This window comes from Lampetra planeri, chromosome 18, assembly GCF_965212315.1.
Source record: "Lampetra planeri chromosome 18, kcLamPlan1.2.h2, whole genome shotgun sequence".
NCBI lineage: Eukaryota > Metazoa > Chordata > Hyperoartia > Petromyzontiformes > Petromyzontidae > Lampetra > Lampetra planeri.
This window is the reverse complement of record NC_136124.1, coordinates 13,404,537-13,410,536: the sequence shown is the minus strand read 5'-3', so window position 1 is coordinate 13,410,536 and position 6,000 is coordinate 13,404,537. Positions and strand designations below refer to the sequence as shown.

Below are 6,000 nucleotides of genomic sequence, written 5' to 3'. Positions count from 1 at the left end.
TTATACAGTATCAGGCTCACCCTGCTGCTATTCCAGGGGCCAGGGCGCTCCCCTGACACATCCGACTTGAGCCGATTCTCTCCTCTCTCAGAAACCCTTGGCTCAGGTCATCCGCTGGGATGCCTGGGCAGAAAACCTTGGGTGGGAGAGCTCTGACGCCCCCCACAATATAATGATATAAAAAATAAAAATTGCTATGCTACGACGGGCAACCATGCACCGCCGTCCAAAATAATCATTAGCAACTGTAATCATAATGATAACTAAACTGAACAAATTGCCATTATTATTACTACCGGTTCGAGTATTACGGTGTACTGCAATTCTGCGTGTGGTGGTTTGTCCAAGTGGTGTTGCCGTACCCCAGAAGAAGCCGTTGCTCGACTGCTGTGGGTAGGTACAATCAATGTCAAACACTGTCCTGTCTCTCCATTTCATTACTTTCAAATGTATTAAAAAGTGGAAAACTAGAATTTAATATGGGTGTTACGTAGGCTATATCAATGTCGAGTGGAAATACACGTTTTTGGTGAAAAAGGGGCCGATTTGCGATTGCTAATCAATCAACCTTCACTAACGTGAGCTCGCATCGCTAAGTAAATTACTTGGCAAGTTAATTAGCCACACAGTCACCCAGCGACCAACAATGGCGCTCATGGGCGTATTCAACTAACGTTAATGTCTTTATTACGTTATATTTGTCAGAAAGCCCACGTGAAGTTTGAGTAAAGTGAGAATATGTTTTCCCCTTTTTTCTGGCAACAAAACAGGTGTTAAGATGTTAAAACACCAAACTGAAATATTTTACAAGGAATCATGTCTGCATTAACCACAATACAAGCTATATATGCAATATATGCATTGTCTTTGAAACTGATTGGTCCACACCAGACGCAGCTTTCTTTCGAGCCTCGTCTCAAACGGTGTTAGACCAGAGGAAGCATTGTGGTTAATGCGGACATGATTCCTCGTTAAAGGTTTCAGTTTGGTGTTTTAACATCTTAACACCTGTTTTGTTGCCAGAAAAAAGGGGAAAACCTATTCTCATATTTTGGTACTGGCAAAGGAGGTCCCATGATCTGAGTAAAGTGTCAATCTTTTATGTTGTGCTGCATGTGTAATATTTGTAGACAGTAGTAGCTTTCATTTATTGCATATTCGTATAGTATAGTGTACTTGCTTATGATAAATTGCATTATTAGCTGTTACTTTGATTAAAGTGCAAGCAGTTTTATTACAGTTAGCTTTCATTCACAGTGAGTGTCATCATGAGCAAGAGGAAGGGTGGCAGTGACATTCGTCAGTTTTTTGGGCAGCCTCAGAAAAGAAGAAAAGTAAGTTGAGAGCAGTGAGAAAATGAGTACCAATCAGATGATATAAGTATACAGTAGTACAAGAGATGAATCAATGTTTTTCGATATAATAATAATTGCTATTCAGATCAGAAATGGTTATTAATCCATTCCTGAACATCATGGCAAGAAACACCACGTGTTTACTGATATTTCGTTCATGTTCACTCTGGTGCATTCAGAGTAAAGAGAGAGAGGGTGAGAGAGAGCATGAGGATGCCGACAGGGCAGGGAGAGTAGGTGACATGGAGGTGAGTGAGAAAATGAGCAACTATTGATGGTTAAGACCGAATAATTACATCACAACAGTCTAATCCTAATGTTAATTTAAGCTGAAATATTCCTCTAAGTATGGCTTCTCATGTGTATTTCAGATAATACAATCAAGCAGGGAGAGTGAGTTTGAGACAATGACAGAGAGAGAGAGAGCAGACAGGCAAGTGAAGATGAAGGTGCAAGAGAGGGAGGGGAGGTAGCTTGGACCTCGCCCAAATCAGCCAAATGTTAATGTCATACCGAGTCAAACCCTATCAAATATGACACTCTACTTTCAGGAGAAATGGTTTAAAGATTATACTTGGCTCCATTACATCCCCTCCTTAAAGGGGTCCTCTGTTTCTATTGTGCTAAATACTTTGCAACACAAAAGTCTAAGCTGGCGTCAAAAGCAGATTCAGCTTTTGTCAAGACTGGCTTTCAAAGTTGTAAGAAGGCACTGGTGAAATTTAGTGCGCATGAAGACAGCCAGTGTCACAAATTAGCTGTGATGACTCGGATTCAGGAGCCAAAATCTGTTAATGTGCAGCTTTCACGTGAGCTTGAAAGACAGCAGCAGCAAGCGAGTAGAAATCTTATGAAGATTGTTTGGGGTGTGAAATACTTAGGACGGCAAGGTCTGGCTTTTCGAGGCATTGATAAGGAGAGTGGAAATTTCAGCCACCTTCTAAAGTACAAGGCAGAGGGCGATGCAGAGATGACCACCTGGCTGAAAGGTCACTTTGATTTTACCAGTCCCCAAATACAAAACGAAATTTTGAAGCTGGTGGGCAATACAATCGTCAAAGAAATTGTGTCGGAAATAACATCAATGCCAGTGGTCCAGTTCGCACTTATCATTTATGGCACCCAGGATATATCAGGAGTTGAGCAGGAGTCCATATGTTTGCGCTTTGTAGATGCAGATCTATAACCAAGGAAGAATTCCTGGGACTCTACGAAGTGTCATCAATGACAGGGCAAAATATAGCCAAGATGGCATGTGATGTGATGATGTGTCTCTGTCTTCCTCTGTTCCAACTTCGAGGACAAAGCTATGATGGTGCTGCAAATATGGCTGGATCATTGCAGGGGGTGCAAGCCAGTTTAAGGAAAGAACAATCGCTGGCTATGTATTATATTCTTTGTTATTTGGTTCTTTCGTTAAAGTCACGTAGATAGAAAATAATAATAATAAAGTGAATAAAAATGAAAATTATAAAAATAATAAAAGAAAAATTAAAACCACGACGTTTCGATCGCAACACAAGCAGTCGTCATCAGTAAAAAGGGGGGGTTAGCCTCTAAAGGCAAACTGTTTATAAAGGTTTAAAATTGGCGTAGCCCAAGTGTCAGCAGCATGGGCAGGCAGCTAATGTTAATGTAAGTGGTGGAACACAGCGGTGGTGGGTTTCCACCAATTAAAGGGCTGCCAGGTAAAGGTTTAACATGGGCATAGCTCAGTTGTAGCAGCATCGGCGGGGCAGCTAATGTTAATGTTGTTGATGGTGGAGGTTGCTGCTAGAGATAATGGTAGTAGTGGGTAATGATGGTACAGGTGGTGGGCTTCCACCAACCAGAGGCTACAGCTAGTGGTGATGAAAGTAGTGGGCAGCCATGGTCCTGGTGGTGGGCTTTCACCAATTAAAGGCTGCCAGGTCTAAAATGGAAACATTACAGCCAGTAATGACTTGAACTGGTTGATAACGTCCTTCCAGTGATTGCTGAGTTTGTACCCATCTTCTTGGTTGAAATTGTGTCAATGTCTGTATATATGGATGGCTTCATGAACAAATATTTGTTGATACCCAGTGGGTTTGCAAAATACCTTCGTCTTAGAGAAATAAATTTCGTGTGAGCCAGCCGCATTAAAATAATGATCAGCAACGGCAGAACTATTGGTCCTACCGTGTTTCACCAAAAACGTGTATATCTCCGCTGAGCAAAAAAGTTTTGCGGTTTAGTTTGCAAGTGCGAGTTCGCGTGTTAAGTCGACGTAAACAAATGTCATGGAAGCTGGTTCATAAGTGCGGGTGTTCGTAAGTCGACGACTGCCTGTACAGTATATATCTTCTTATGTGTTGTTCCCCTTGCTGTACGACATTTACGTGAAGTAGAGTGTACATTGTAGAAAGGTGCATTATAACTCCAATATATTATTGTCGTTATACAGTATCAGGCTCACCCTGCTGCTATTCCAGGGGCCAGGGCGCTCCCCTGACACATCCGACTTGAGTCGATTCTCTCCTCTCTCAGAAACCCTTGGCTCAGGTCATCCGCTGGGATGCCTGGGCAGAAAACCTTGGGTGGGAGAGCTCTGACGCCCCCCACAATATAATGATATAAAAAATAAAAATTGCTATGCTACGACGGGCAACCATGCACCGCCGTCCAAAATAATCATTAGCAACTGTAATCATAATGATAACTAAACTGAACAAATTGCCATTATTATTACTACCGGTTCGAGTATTACGGTGTACTGCAATTCTGCGTGTGGTGGTTTGTCCAAGTGGTGTTGCCGTACCCCAGCAGAAGCCGTTGCTCGACTGCTGTGGGTAGGTACAATCAATGTCAAACACTGTCCTGTCTCTCCATTTCATTACTTTGAAATGTATTAAAAAGTGGAAAACTAGAATTTAATATGGGTGTTACGTAGGCTATATCAATGTCGAGTGGAAATACACGTTTTTGGTGAAAAAGGGGCCGATTTGCGATTGCTAATCAATCAACCTTCACTAACGTGAGCTCGCATCGCTAAGTAAATTACTTGGCAAGTTAATTAGCCACACAGTCACCCAGCGACCAACAATGGCGCTCATGGGCGTATTCAACTAACGTTAATGTCTTTATTACGTTATATTTGTCAGAAAGCCCACGTGAAGTTTGAGTAAAGTGAGAATATGTTTTCCCCTTTTTCTGGCATCTAAACAGGTGTTAAGATGTTAAAACACCAAACTGAAATATTTTACAAGGAATCATGTCTGCATTAACCACAATACTTGTGGTCAGAACACAAAAAAACATACTCTGATAATATATGCATTCAATCTTGATTTGAAGCTATATATGCAATATATGCATTGTCTTTGAAACTGATTGGTCCACACCAGACGCAGCTTTCTTTCGAGCCTCGTCTCAAACGGTGTTAGACCAGAGGAAGCATTGTGGTTAATGCGGACATGATTCCTCGTTAAAGGTTTCAGTTTGGTGTTTTAACATCTTAACACCTGTTTTGTTGCCAGAAAAAAGGGGAAAACCTATTCTCATATTTTGGTACTGGCAAAGGAGGTCCCATGATCTGAGTAAAGTGTCAATCTTTTATGTTGTGCTGCATGTGTAATATTTGTAGACAGTAGTAGCTTTCTTTTATTGCATATTCGTATAGTATAGTGTACTTGCTTATGATAAATTGCATTATTAGCTGTTACTTTGATTAAAGTGCAAGCAGTTTTATTACAGTTAGCTTTCATTCACAGTGAGTGTCATCATGAGCAAGAGGAAGGGTGGCAGTGACATTCGTCAGTTTTTTGGGCAGCCTCAGAAAAGAAGAAAAGTAAGTTGAGAGCAGTGAGAAAATGAGTACCAATCAGATGATATAAGTATACAGTAGTACAAGAGATGAATCAATGTTTTTCGATATAATAATAATTGCTATTCAGATCAGAAATGGTTATTAATCCATTCCTGAACATCATGGCAAGAAACACCACTTGTTTACTGATATTTCGTTCATGTTCACTCTGGTGCATTCAGAGTAAAGAGAGAGAGGGTGAGAGAGAGCATGAGGATGCCGACAGGGCAGGGAGAGTAGGTGACATGGAGGTGAGTGAGAAAATGAGCAACTATTGATGGTTAAGACCGAATAATTACATCACAACAGTCTAATCCTAATGTTAATTTAAGCTGAAATATTCCTCTAAGTATGGCTTCTCATGTGTATTTCAGATAATACAATCAAGCAGGGAGAGTGAGTTTGAGACAATGACAGAGAGAGAGAGAGCAGACAGGCAAGTGAAGATGAAGGTGCAAGAGAGGGAGGGGAGGTAGCTTGGACCTCGCCCAAAACAGCCAAATGTTAATGTCATACCGAGTCAAACCCTATCAAATATGACACTCTACTTTCAGGAGAAATGGTTTAAAGATTATACTTGGCTCCATTACATCCCCTCCTTAAAGGGGTCCTCTGTTTTTATTGTGCTAAATACTTTGCAACACAAAAGTCTAAGCTGGCGTCAAAAGCAGATTCAGCTTTTGTCAAGACTGGCTTTCAAAATTGTAAGAAGGCACTGGTGAAATTTAGTGCGCATGAAGACAGCCAGTGTCACAAATTAGCTGTGATGACTCGGATTCAGGAGCCAAAATCTGTTAATGTGCAGCTTTCACGTGAGCT

The 6,000-nt window shown here is 41.1% G+C and overlaps 1 protein-coding gene across 2 annotated transcripts in view; it reads left to right on the top strand.

Moving 5' to 3' along the window:
- The first annotated feature begins 340 nt into the window (after positions 1 to 340).
- Positions 341 to 6,000, top strand: part of LOC144723698 (HHIP-like protein 1) — a 46,021-nt gene continuing 40,361 nt past the window's right edge. The window contains exon 1 of one of the 2 annotated variants that reach the window (XM_078602623.1): positions 341 to 393. The gene's annotated coding sequence lies outside the window, so the exon portion shown is untranslated. Of the gene's footprint in view, positions 394 to 4,081; positions 4,166 to 6,000 lie in introns of those variants that run through there. The other variant, XM_078602622.1, reaches the window with a different exon arrangement.